The sequence below is a fragment of the Callorhinus ursinus genome, unplaced genomic scaffold (genome assembly GCF_003265705.2).
Source record: "Callorhinus ursinus isolate GAN/ISIS: 27379988/994484 unplaced genomic scaffold, GSC_fseal_2.0 scaffold7, whole genome shotgun sequence".
In the NCBI taxonomy this organism is placed as follows: Eukaryota; Metazoa; Chordata; class Mammalia; order Carnivora; family Otariidae; genus Callorhinus; species Callorhinus ursinus.
Window position 1 is genome coordinate 54902473 of NW_027397069.1, and position 15165 is coordinate 54917637.

General features: G+C 34.8%; 1 pseudogene; it reads right to left on the bottom strand.

Moving 5' to 3' along the window:
- Positions 1 to 204: 204 nt before the first annotated feature.
- The window catches only part of LOC112826713 (ELAV-like protein 1 pseudogene), an 85705-nt pseudogene continuing 70744 nt past the window's right edge, over positions 205 to 15165 (bottom strand).

The following is a 15165-nucleotide window of genomic DNA, read 5'->3' on the forward strand; positions in this document are numbered from 1 at the left end:
CAGTATAAAGAATTATTTGCAAAATGGATATATTGGAGGCTGACTTTGTTTAGGGTTTTAAAAATATGGGATAAGACAGAGCCAAATTCAATCTCTTACAATTTTAAACAGAGGACTGGAGAGAGATAGCAACTTACTTAAGGTCACATAACTAACCAGTAGTACCACAGCCAATTTTTAAATATTTGAATATGACCACACTTTTTTTTTTTCCAACTTCTTCAGTCTTATCTATTCCGTACAAAAAAAAAAAAAAAAAAGGCATGAGCAAGTTATTTGTGGGACTTATTGGTTTTGAAGGAAACCTGTAAGATTTTGTCCCCCAGGCGGTAGCCGTTCATACTCGCTATGGCCATGGCGGCTTCTTCATAGTTTGTCATGGTCACTAAGCCAAAGCCTTTGCACTTGGTGTTGAAGTTGTGAATCACTTTCACATTGGTGACTGCCCCAAAGGGGCCAAACATCTGCCAGAGGATCCCTTCATCGGCGTCCTGCCCGAGGTTGTAGATGAAGATGCACCACCCCGAAGACGCGTTGCCCAGGACATTGACACCAGAAAGCCCACTCATGTGATCTACACCCATAGAGGAGAACCTGAATCTCTGCGCCTGGTGGTGAACGGGGCCTCCGAACCGTCTGGCGGGTGAGTGGTACAGGTGGAAGAGCAGCACCACGTTTTTGTTCTGGTTGGGGGTTGGCTGCAAACTTCACTGTAATGGGCTCGGAGGAACCTGGGGGTTTATGACCAATGAAACTGGTAATTGCCTCTTCTGCTTCCGACCCTTTGTCAAACCGGATAAACACAACCCCTCTGGACAAACCTGTGGTCTGATCCACAAGGACCCGGGAGTTGATTCGCCCGAACCGAGAGAACATGTCTTCCACGTCCTTCTGGTCTGCGGGAGCCCGCTGATGTACAGGTTGGCGTTTTTGATTACCTCTGAGCTCGGGCGAGCGTATGACACCTTAATGGTTTTTGACTGGAGCCGCAGGCCATTCAGGGTGTTGATCGCTCTCTCCGCATCCTTGGCAGTCACGTAGTTCACAAAGCCGTAGCCCTATCCCGAATGAGTTTTGCAGATTCGACTTCACGGATACTGCTGAACAGACTCCGCAACTCATTCTGGGTCATGTTCTGCGGGAGGTAGTTGACAATTAAATTCGTTCTCCCGATATCATCCCTGCAGTCTTCGGCCATGTGGTCTTCATAACCATTAGATACTGTATTTTTTTAAAAATCTGGATGCGAGCGGGCGGGCCTGGGGCCCAGGGTTTAAGCTTCTGTTTCCATTGTCAATCCTCTGGCAAAGTGACCAAGCTACCTAAACACTTCTTTAGCATAATATTCACAAATATGAATTTATTATATTGGATTATAACATTTTGCTCTGCTTCATTTCATGGTCTTCTAAACCAGTGGGAAATCTTTAGTTTCTTTTACATGCTCAACTGTTACCTGAATAAAATGGCATCTTGATGACATTGAAGAGACTGGTATCAGAGGCAAGTGCCTCTGAATAAAGTGACTTGTTGGATGAATGAATAGCTGTACACACATTACTGAATGAGAATGAACTGATGGAAGTTTTATTGTCTGAGACCTTAAAAATAAGGACAAAATCATAGGAAATAACTTACAGATTTGCATGTCTAGAATCATCAAATTAATGTAATGAATATTTTCATTTCTATTAGCTGATTTTCCAGATTATTCCTAATTCTTATATGAATTCTCAAATGAATACTAATTCTATTTCTTTAGGGATGCTTAAATTATTTTCTATAGGAGCAAGTAAGGGAACCAAAAGCATAGTCTAAAAAGAATCTAAAAAATTCATTTTACTATTTCTAGAACTTTCATCTTTTCAACCGTAAGAAATTGAATACAAAAATATTGACTACTAAAAGTAAAAATTTTGAATGCACAGAGGCTCTAAAATTGCAAGATGATTTGTTGATAACAGAATTCTAAAAATTCTGACTTACCTTTTAAAACTCCCATGAGAAATAAATCAGATTTATTTATTTATTCAATATTAATTAAATGCTTACTGGGTATCTACTATGTGAGATATGTTTTCAGCTTAATTTTAATGTCCTTATATGTGTAAGGGAATTTTGTTACTTGAAATAACATCAGCTATCACAAACCGTAAAACTATACAGCCCATGCATGAATTTATAAAAATGCAAACGGTACAATTTCATACAAAAAGATTATCATACTAAGACGAAATGAAACAAGATGAAAAGTAAACTTAGTCAGAAAAAGTAGTTTCCAGCCACTTTAGACCTTTCCATGGCTAATAATTACAGTAGTCCCCTTATCCTTGAGTTTGCTTTCCATGGTTTCAGTTACCTGCTGTCAACCACAGTCCAGAAGTTGATCCCCCTTCTAATGAATCATCTGATCTACAGTAGCTTAATGCTACGTCACAATGCCTACATCATTGACCTCACTTCATCTCATCACATAAAAGTACAAGGTATTTTGAGAGACCACATTCACATAACTTTTATTACAGTATATTTTTATAATAGTTCCATTTTATTATAGTTATTAATCTTACTGTACCTACTTTACAAATTAAACTCTACCATGGGGGTGTGTGTATATACATACATATATATATGAATGTGAATGTATATGTATGTGTGTGTATATATATGAAACATAGTATGTATAGGGTTCAGTACTATCTGTGGTTTCCACACATCCACTGGGAGTCTTGGAACATATCCCCCACGGATAAGGGGGGGGTTACTATATGCAGGCCTGGATTGAAGACGAGGTTATCATTTTATCATTCTTATGCTTCCTTTGTGCCATGTGTTGTATTTAGAATCTTGCTATCGAAACCCTATTCTAACACAATGATATCTCAGGCTTTTTACTTGTCTAAAAATGAGGATATTGAGTATCTCTGGAAGTGAGCAGTTAATTTTAGAAAAGTTATTAAAAATAATTTGAGTAGCAAATGTGTCAAGTAAATTACCAAATTAAATGAATTATCAGGAATTCATTTAACTATAAAACACCCAAATATTTGACAAGGTAGGTCTTGTTTGGGAGGACTTAACTATGAAGAGCAACAGACTACCATGTGAAATCTATTCAAGAGGCTATGTACAGCAAGCAAGGTATTATGAGCTTCAGTTACTTTGGGAATATACTTGGGTCCCCCAAACAAAAGTAGAGCCCAGAAGCCAGATTTCCCAATGCAGAGTAAAGCATCTGAATGTCATAGATTTACGTAGACAGGATTCAGAGACTGGATACTGTGGGGTTCAGGCAGGCAGGGTTTGGGAGATCAGCAAGAATACAAACATAGTGCTAGGTAAAGGAGTCACACCCAGATCTCAGGTAAAGATGCAGGTGAAAACATCTATTTCTTGATGTGGTAGAGAGAGTTACAAAGTTTCTTGATGTGGCTGTTTTGGTCAGATTCTTACATACAAGCTTGTATGAATTCATTGGCTGAGGCAAGGTTGACTTGGATTTTAAAGTTGTCTTAAGCAATCAACTATAGGTGATTCAGATATCAATGAAGTGAAAAAAAGTCCATTAAATAATTTTAATACTTTTTAAAAGTACTTAATATTTCAAACTCTGAATCTTGCGGTGGTAGAAAAGCTAACTGAAATTCTGACCTCCATAGTGCTTTCTTGTAAAATCTGAAAGAACATCTGAGAATCCATTTCAGCCTGCTAGGGACAATTTTTCTTAAGACTTACATCAGATGTATTGTCAAAGTTTTTCTTGTCTGTTACCTAGGAGATAAAATATGCTCTGTGAAATTCTTTATTCCTAACTAGTACCTCATCTCAATGAGAAAGATAAAAAGCCCTTACACAGACTTACTTCACATATAAAACTATATATTACCTGGCAAACAGTATTTCATGTTTCTAATTTATCTTTTCCTTCTGATCCTTTAGTGAAATTGTGATACTGGTGACCTATAGATGGATTTGACCTAATTGAGCTTGGGAGAATTCCACCGAAAAGCAAGATCTAATGTCTAGCTGACTAGTGAGTTGCTTTGAGCAGCCATATTAATATTGGTATCAATGTATTGTATAATAAAGGAACTAACGTATTAGTGCTATGTGAGGTCATCAATTCTATTTACTACATTAGTCATAAGTGAGCAGAGTTAAGATATAGTCTCTGGGCTCAAGCGTGTTAGGCTATCAGCCCAACAGCAGAGAAATAAGGAAATAATCACAGTACAATGTAACATAAACACTAATTAAACTATTATAAGGATGGGAGTTATTTTCTGTGTATGTGGACAGGCTGGGAGGAGGTTGCTCTTCTAAGACCTGAGAATATTTCTAAATGCTAAGTAAGGATTTGCTGGAATTGCTCTATGAGACAGAATGAAGTTTATTATTAAGCCCTGCCAGAAGTCCAATTCTTTAAATTGATAGGGAAAAAAAACCTGATAGGAAATACTAAGAAAATAGTGTCTGATAGCTTAGGGATAATCTCCAAAACAAGTCACAATTTATACTGTATAGTTTGTTCGCAGCCTTTTAGTTATAAAAGGTCTGTTTTTCTTAGATTTTGATGAGCTTTCAGAGACACAGTGTGTTTGAGATGACAATGATGTTTGATGCTTTAATGCCTTAAAAACAATACAACTAAGTATAATATATAGATGTGTAGTCTTTACTCTGGACAGTTAGGTGGGAGCAGTTTTCTCAGGGGAGGACTATGCTCTTACACTGAAGCTGACTGAATTCATATACCTGTATGTATATCCATGGACCATACAAACATACAGAAGGACATGGACACATAAACTCACCCCATGTCAAATGTTACCAAAATACACTTCTAAGAGTATGTCTCCTTACAGTGGGACAGTAGTACCATCATGGAATATTTGAGCTAATTTGTGTTTGGTAGAATATTTCCACATACAAACCTATTTTTAAGGTATCAATATTATTTTTTAGCATTTTAGGGTGTAATATTTGTTAATTTTGTCCCTTCTGCGTCTTACTAGCTATAGGACAGAGGCTGTTAATTACTAAGGGCATGATATCTATAATCAAACCACCTGAGCTTGAATGCTCCCATCCCTTTACAAGTTATGTGGCTTTAGGCATACTATTTCCCTGTAACTCCATTTCTTTATTTATAACACAGGGATAATGATGTACCTCCCTCACCAGGTGGTTATGAAACTTAAATGGGTTATAAAATGTAAAAGTTTCTGGCAAAGGACAATCAATGTATTAGCAGTTATTTCTACCACTAATAGTACCTAAAGCTTGAGTGGTTTCTATATGCACTTAAAAAAAAAATCAACCCTAGTAGGTATTTAATACATTAATTTGATTTGGGCCATTTTCACTAAAACAACCATTTAAACAATAAAAAAAATTACTGGCTTATTTCCCAGAGGGGCAAATACACCTTAAAAACTGGGCCATGGCTGATGTTCACTATTTTTTTTTTTAAGATTTTCTTTGAGAGAGAGAGAGAGAGAGAAACAATGAGGGGAGAGGATCAGAGGGAGAAGCAGGCTCCCCGCTGAGCTGGGAGCCCGATGTGGTACTTGATCTCAGGACTCCGGGATCACGACCTGAGCCGAAGGCAGTCGCTTAACCAACTGAGCCACCCAGGCGCCCTGATGTTCATTACTGTATTTACAATTATTTCATACCCATAATCTCTTATCTAATTTGGAAGAGAACCAGAGTAGTTTGAAAAAGTACTTAACTGTAAGAACTAAAAAGCTTGCATTAAAAGGTATCATAAAAATTTTCTTAGCCAAGCCATAACATTGTCTCACAATGATTTGACCTCAAAAGAACTGGCAGAGATACTATAGAATTATTTCCTGCATATTTGATGCCAGACTCAACTAGACCCCATCGCTAATTTTATTTTATTTTTTTTAAAGTAACTGGGTTTTTTTTTTTTTTAAGATTCTTTTATTTATTTATTTGAGAGAGAGAGAATGAGAGATAGAGAGCACGAGAGGGAAGAGGGTCAGAGGGAGAAGCAGACTCCCCGTCAAGCAGGGAGCCCGATGTGGGACTCGATCCCGGGACTCCGGGATCATGACCTGAGCCGAAGGCAGTCACTTAACCAACTGAGCCACCCAGGCACCCTCCATCGCTAATTTTAGAGTGATATTGATCCTCCTGGGAACACTCCATCTAATTAGTAACTGAGCACCTACTATGTGCCTGGCAAGAGGAAAAGCTCCAATTGAAGCTGGATTCCCCTATATTTAACTACAAAAAGAGAATCTGAAGAGTGTAATTCTAAGTCCAAGCTATGGCCTTTCAGTCTTACTAACATCCAAACACCACAGAACATCAAAGAACGCCCCCACTTGGACACTATAACTCATCTCAAACCAAAACTGTTCTATTAAGAATTTCTGTAGGATTTCTTTCTATTGGTTTATCTAAATTTTTTAACTTTACTCTCCTTGGAAGTCTTAAGAGGAAAATGAAAACTTAATAATCTAGTTCTATGTCGGATTTGTCCAATAGCTTTCAAAAAGTAATCCTTGAAAACAAATGCCAACTTACAAAAGCTTTTAGTATTTAAATATTATGTTCCAACTCCAGTATTTAATAAGTTAACATTTTCATTTATTTCATTGTTCTCAGACAAGTTACATGTTTCTGGAAACCTTGATCTTGAACTTCTTAGAGCACCTTCCTTAGACAGTGTCAGGTCTGTTAAAAAGAAAGTTTATCAGTAAAAACTGTCCAAAAGCAAAAAAAAAAAAAAATCCACGTTTCCCTATAATTTCCTTCAGTCAAAAATTGTCCTGTTAGCACAAATGCCCTTACATTTTAATGGCAAGGATTTAAGATGATGTATTCATTTTCTTCATTTCAAATAGTATCTTTAAATCATACAAACTCCCCCATCCCCATTTCACTTTTGAGGTACTTGGTAAAGCAGTCCACTTCCATAATGCATACATTCAAAGTTAGTAGAGAGCCCTTGCTTGTTTTAAGGAGCTGTATTTGCAACCCTGAAACCTGATCTCCCTGGTTTTGCCCTCCAGTGCAAAACAAAATACACAAGTCTCAAGATTACTTGTCTTCTCCTTTTCAAGGAAGCTTCTCAATACCTTCAACCATTCCTTGTGACATTTGAACACCCCATATTTTTCAATTCTCTAAATGCACTCTAGTTGGTTCACTTCCATATTTTACATGTGTCCTGACATGAGCCATATACACCAATACTTCCCATCAACAATGGTTTGGGGGAACAAGTGTTTATTAGCATATAATAGGTTAACCTATAATTTTCATGTTAGTTTTGAAATTTGTTCAAACTTTACCTAAATTCCAAATTGAATTATACAACTTGGCTATCCAGGAACCAGGAACATCCGGTATTTTTGAGAATAAAAGTACAAAAAAAAAAGAAAAAGAAAGTAAGAGTACATTAGGGGTGCCTGGGTGGCTTAGTCGTTAAGCGTCTGCCTTTGGCTCAGGTCATGATCCCAGGGTTCTGGGATTGAGCCCCACATGGGGCTCCCTGCTCAGCGGGGAGTCTGCTTCTCCCTCTGCCTGCTGTTCCCCCTGCTTGTGCTCTGTCAAATAAATTAATAAAATCTTAAAAAAAAAAAGATGAGTACATTAAAAAGTTTTTTTTTTTTTGCGGTGAGGGGGATTTAGTTTCTAACGAATATAGGAAGTATAGTAAAACCACCATAAATGTTTCCTGCAGAGCATAACTATGTAGCACTTTCTAAAATGAATAAGTCATCACATTTTAAAGGTCCCAATTCCTTGAGTTTTAGCGGTAAACATATCTAAGAATCACTAATTTGAAAAAATTGTACAATAGCTTATTTATTATGGACCAAAGATTTTACTTTCGGGTATTTTTCCTATTTTTTCAAAGGATGCAATAAACCACTAAAATGCTGACAAAAATGGCACAACAGAGAATCTGACTTGAAATCTGTACCATAGGCGTCTTTTGGTGACAAATACCCCTCCCAGAGATAAAGATTTTTAGACTTCCCCCAAAATATTTTCTTTGTTCTATTAACCAAGTTGTTTTCAGGTTCTAAATCTCCCTTTCTAAATTACTACTGTTCTTAAGAGTTTTAGTTAAGTTCTAAAATATCTGCGTGTGAGAAAAACAAGTTGAAACATACCATTTTTGCTTACATGCTAAATGGGTCACTGTAACAGAAAGGTCATATACTGTGAATCCATACATTTGTGTCATATTTACATTTAGCCATGTTTTGAACTGAAATGTCCATAATAAATGCTTTTTGAATATTAAATACAAATTCCACAATTTGAGAATAGCCAGCTTTTTGATAAATTTGATATAGTTGTGGAGATACAAAAGAAAGAAACTCATAATTTAATATACCAGTCTTAGATTTCTCTTTGAGCAAACCTTGAGCCACTCCACATACTTCGGTGGTTATTTTTCTTACTCTCCTGCTAAAAAAACTTCAATGACCTCCCTTGCCTCAGAATGCTTCTCACACTACAGAAAGGTACCCTTGGGGCTGGCATGAAACTGTGGTAGAGGAACCACAGGGTCAACAAGATGTATCTTCTCATATGTTCAAATTTACTAATATTGAGGAAAAAAGTTAAAAAAATTTTAAGCATTTTTACAGTAAAGTATTATGGAACAAATTATAAAGTTAGTAGTTTAAGGTGCATTTTAGATAAATGTAAAGAAATTTCTTAGCCAGAAGCATATCCCATCTTTCTTTTCTAGAGGGAGATACTCTAGGTTTCTATCCCTGGCATAGTTATCAATTGGATTAAGAAATTAAAACTATGCAACTAAAGGGAATGAGGCTGATAATAGTAAGTTGCTACTGGATGGTAAAAATGTGATTTCTAAATAGAATTTTTTGCCTTTTCCAAGGTTTCTATGCCTATGTATTACTTTTATGCTAGGAGAAATTAAGACCAATCTTTTTAAACAGGAAAATTCCCCCCCCCTTTTTAAAGTAAGCTCTACACCTGAAGTGGGGCTTGAACTCATGACCCCAAGATCAATCAAGTCATATGCTCTACCAACTGAGCCAGCCAGGTGACCCAAAACAGGAAAATTCTTAATTTTTAGATCTAAAAGTCAGTTTAATTGCTGCTAAATATTTATAACTATAAAATAAACTTATTAGTTTTTCTTTATATAGTTCAATATGGCTTCAAAATTAAAATAGATTTATCTACTTTTTATACTTACCTTTTGAGGTTTTGGGGGCTGGAGTGGAGAAATGACAGCAAAACCACTCAAAAAATTCTTGAATTCTTTTCAACACGCCTTTGAGAACACATAGATTGCTCCCCTACAGTTGATTTTAAAATTATCTGAGTTTTGAAATTACCTGTTCAGTTCTTCCCTGATAGTTAATTCTTCATTATCACTTCTAAAGATCCTGAACCTCGTAGGATTTCCATTTACAGATTTCCAAAGGGGGTTGATTATGTGGTTGTAAGTCTGCTTCAAATAATTTTTATTTTTCAAGGATTTATCTCTCTCCTTTTCAGAAAACAAACTTTCCTTTCCCTGAGTCACAAAAATCATACATGCTTATTTGTAATCATGAAAATAAGATCCACCCCCTCATCCTAATAAGATTTGTCTCACACCTGCAATAAACAATAACAGTTTAGCAAATGTATTCGTTTAAGGAGTCTGAAAATATCTGACATATCTTTACTTAATCGTGAACAATTTTCTAGCTGATTAAATATTCATTACATTATTTTAAATAGCTGCACAATATTCCACTCAGCATGTTAATCAGCCTTTTATTACTGGACACTTTAAAAACTCTTCCAAATTTTTAATATTATAAACAATACTATAATAAACACATGGATTACTTCTTAAAAGTATATTTATTAATTGCTTTTACAATATGGAAAAATTAGAGAATTTATTCTTTTAAATATACTAAAATCCTAGAAATGTATATGGCTAGTCCATACTCAATTATAGGTGAGACAGAGAGAGAGAGAGAAAGAGAGAGGGAAGTGGGGGAAAGGAGGGAGGGAGGGGAAGAGCTTTTCATATAACAGAGGAAAAAATCAACTATATCACTCATCAGCATAAAATTAATATGTAAACTCTGGAACCTGATACTTAGGCTGATGTTTTCAAGTTCTGGGCATCTTAGTCCATTTGCTTTTCTTCATTCTGTTTATAAAATTTTAAATTTTTATTCATATGGCTAATATATTTAAAAGGTCAATATGTACTAATAAATGAGGCACAATTAATGATGAAGCGTTCTGTCCCTCAGGTGTGTTAAGTTAGAGAAAAAGGTTAAGAACTACAGATATAAACTGTTCATACCACAAGGAGGGGTAATGTCTTATTGTTAAAGTAAGGACACATTTACCACACACAAGAGGTCTGGCCCATTTTTAAGCATGTACAAGAATTAGTTGGGGGGAGAGTTGTGGTGGGTGAAATGGCATAAATGAAGGCAAAGAGAAAAATTGGATGGATCAAGACTAGTTCCCTTGAAGAAAAGCGGAAAAAAAGTAAGGGCAACATCATAAGGTACAAGCTAAGGAGTTTAAATTTTATCCTATAAGCAAATGTGTGTTTTAGGAAGATTAAATTAGTGGGATGTATACTATAACAAATGAAACAATTACAGGCAAAGAACTTCTCAGATACGATGCTACAGAATAGGTGAGAAATAATGAAATACTTAATTATGGCAGCAATTCCAGAAGGGAGGAGTCAAAGATGGTGGTGATTCGTTTGGGTAAATGACAAACAGGAGTAAGGTCAGTGTCTCCTGGAGCTGTTAGCACTGACAAGCTAAACTGATCAAGTGGAAAACAACTTCAGAGCCATGAAAGCACAATCTGTAAAAACCTGATCATTACACATGTATCTATTCACCAACTATTTAAACATTTTGTTTATATTCTAAATGGTGTCAGATGGAGGTTCTAACCTTGAGTCAGATTCATAAATATTGTTCTATCTACAAAGGTCAAATAGGCTGAAGCTTCTTGAGTTCTTTTAAGTATGAAAAATTAAATCTGTAGAGCAAGCTAAAAGCTTAAACAGCCATGAAATCTAGCCCCTATAAACTCTTCGATCCCATGAGCTACAAGTCTCCTTCTTGCATATTTAATCATGGCCACCCAGACCTTGCTGTTCCTTGTACACACCAAAAATGCTTCAGCCTCAAAATCTTTGTAGTTGTTATTTCATCTGCCTGAAAGGCTGTTTTCCCAGATACCTAATGGTTTGCTCCTTATCATTTTAAAAATCATTGTCTTACTAAATATCATCTCTGTGAAGCATTTTCTGACTATAATACTTAAAAACATCTCTCTCCTGCTTTCTAAACACCTTTATTCCATCCTTTCCCCTTCCTTGTATTTTTTCTACATAGAACTTACCATCTGACATACCACATATAGTACCTATCAGTTTTTTTGTCTATTCTATTACCTATGTCTCACTCCCAAGACTGTAAGCTCTATGAGGGTGGAAATTTATTTTTGTTCGGTGTTGATCCTCAGAATTTAAACAGAATAAATTTGTACCTCTCTCTATATAATGTTTCAAATCTAATTTTAATGCTCCCTGTCAAACATTAGCATTTTCACACTGCCACAAGATATTCATGAAAGTATAAACTAAATAATATAAAAATCTACATTAATTATTTTACAATTTAAAAATTCTCTTAAGGAATGATATACTTAAACTTTCCTGACTTATACTACAGGACAACAAATACCCTTCTTCATTGTTTGTTTCATGCTAAAATGGCATTTTTAATTGATGACAGGGAAACAAAAAAATCTATAATTTACTATCATATGCATTAAATTCAAAAAAGAAATAAGTTTTAGTGGTACTATAAGAACTTATACCCCTGAAATGTTATAATATAAGCATTCCCAAAAATTATAAAATAATGAAATGTGGAAATAAGCAAACTCTGGGGTGATTCAGAATTTCTACCACTTCCTAAAGATATTCTTTAATAGAATAATCCATGGTGGGTGGTTAAATTATAAAACAAAGATATACAAATACTTTTAAATAACAAGTTAACCAGATTAACATTTTGTGTAAAAGTAGCTTAAAAGTTCTTTCTCAGCATAATTGCTTAAAATCTAATCCTACAGCATATGATAAATAGAAACAGTAACAACATTTTCCAGGTAGTTTATATTTCTTCAAAACACAAAAGTTCAATCACAAGAATACAATAAATATATTATTCAAAGTTCCACAGAATTAAGGGGGACCTATAATCATTGATATGCTAATTTAAGTATTTTACTCAAAGTTTTTGCATGAATTCCATGTATTAGTAATCAAGAAATAGACCCAAATAGAAATTATAAATGTTGAATTTCAGTAATAATAAAGCAAAAAAAAGCAACTAACTTGTCACCTTGCCCAGTAACTTTAACAAAAGGTTTAAACTTATTTATTTTGTCAATATTTTCATTGTATATAGCTCAAAAAAAAAAGACATCAGAAATCTGTGAGATATATTTTTAAACAAACAAGGCAAGAACATATACTCTCACATTTCTGGTGAGTTAGTTCTGCATTAAAGGGGCTCAAGTTATTAGTAATAAGACAGAAACTGCAAGAAATCCTTTGACAGAGGTAAAAAAAATAATTTTAGCTGGAAATGATGATGGTCTCATTTCTTCTCCTAGATACGCAAATAATGTCTAAATACTTACTAGAGCCAAATCTATCTCAAAAGTTTGGGACATTAATTTTTCTCCTTTTTGTTAATACTCAATGAGAAAAAAACACTTAGAATTAAAACTTTTTCGATGAATAAGGGATAGTAATATCCACCTGCAAAAGGAAAAAAAATTGATTTAGAATGTCAACTTCTAAATAAATAAATCATTAACTTAGAGATCACAGTTTATGAAAGTATAATCTTGCTTATCCAATTATGGCTAACCTGGGCATGTATCCATAAATGATACTTAGTGGCTTACAAACAACATGTAATTCTGTAACAACAAAAGGATATATATTGACTGAAGAAAACCTTTAGGGTTGAGTATAGAATTTAGTCTAAGGCCAAATTTTCTATCTACTATCACATATCTGTATGTGTGATCTTAAGAGATCTCCATTTAAATATAGGATATAAACGGAGTTATTCAACTATTAAAATATTCCTCTTGCTGCTTCTTGGATACTTGCCTGAGTCCTCTGAATTAGCTCCAAACTCAATCCATATTCCAAGTAAAAGATTTAAGATGCTCAATATTGAAATTATTTGGCATCAACTTAAAAAGAGACTGAATGAAAAAAATGAGGATTTTTTCCAAAGATGGAAAAATGAAAATTTAATACACACCCATACTTATTTTTCTTTGTAAAATAGCCAAATTTAGGTTATAAAGGGTATAACTTGTATTTTACTATTTCCGCTTTATGTGTTCAAAATTACACAAAGATGGAAGTGTATTAACTCATACAAATAAAACTTCCCAGTTCCGCTGAATTACCTAAAATGTGTGTTTCATTAGGTACTGATAGGCCATTTCCTCTTCTTTAGTAAGAGACTGGAAAGAAGCTGTATGCTGTTACGATAAATTTCAATATAACAGTTTTTCTACAGTTTCTCACTTCGCCAATATTTCAATTTTTCTTTAATCCATTCTCAGGATTAAAACAAGAAAGTTTTCATTTAGCTGTAACAGCCCCAAATATTCCTTCTTCACATCTGGAGGATCTAGATATAAAGATTCACCTAGTAAATGTAAAATCCAGGTTTTCTCTCTGTCATTTAGAAAGCAGATTAGACTAAATATAATTTTCTAAAATTAGGTCAAAATATACTTAGGAAAACAAAAAACAAAAAGGAAATCTAATTCCTGAGTTGTTCTGGAAAATACTGGACAAACTTTGTACTTTATTCAATAAATATTTCCAAGCATTTAGATGTTAAATCCTGGAATACTTTTAGTGGAATTAAAAATCATCATTTATTTGTTACAGTCTTTCACAAAAGAGTTGAAATAAAGGAAAACAGGTTAAGAGCTTGATGAATGATTTTTCAAAGCACCAAGGCAATACTTATTTCCATGTAAATGCTGGCATTTAATACTAATACATATATATGGTATGCTGCTTCCTTATTTGGGGGAAAAACTGTTCTTAAAAATGAAAGCTTTATCTTATATATTTTCTTTCCCTTCAAATTAGATTTTAAACAGAAGATCCTCAAATACAATTCCTTAATTTAAACATCTGAAATACTTTTAGAGTTTCTAAAAGAGACAATAATAATTGGAAATGATTCGTTAAGAACCGCTTTTATTTTGTAGATTTTCTGCTTGGTTACAGTTGAAAAGGTTAAGATAGTCCTTGTAGAAAAGACCAGAAGTGTGGTATACTACATAAACACGCCTGTCTTATCCTGAACATTAATTTTTAGTTTAATGACTTAATAAAATAACAAAATAAGAAAAAGAAAGTAAAGAAAACATTTTCCTGGGGCGCTTGGGTGGCTTAGTTGGTTAAGTGGCTGGCTGCCTTTGGCTCAGGTCATGACCTCAGGGTCCTGGGATTTCAGGAATTTATTTTTTATTTTTTTTTTTAAGATTTTATTTATTTGAGAGAGAGAATGAGAGATAGACAGCACGAGAGGGAAGAGGGTCAGAGGGAGAAGCAGACTCCCCGCTGAGCAGGGAGCCCGATGTGGGACTCGATCCCGGGACTCGATCCCGGGACTCCAGGACCATGACCTGAGCCGAAGGCAGTCGCTTAACCAATTGAGCCACCCAGGCGCCCCGGACTTCAGGAATTTAATTTACATGTTTTGATAGTTCCCCCTTCCTTTATAAGGAAATATTTAGAAACATTACTAAAAACTGTCTTCTAAGTTCTATTCAGAATGTATATTTTATAAATGTACACTTATCTGTAAGATAAGCAAATATCTTCAATTTCATTTCACTAGAGAAACAGGGAAAACGAATATTTAAGTAAAAATTACAGTATTTACATTGGATATAAATATGCAATAAAATAAGTCTGATTCTATATAAGCTCCTTTTTTATTAAAAGATTTATTTATTTGACAGAGAGAGACACAGCGAGAGAGGGAACACAAGCAGGGGGAGTGGGAGAGGGAGAAGCAAGGCTTCCCGCGGAGCAGGGAG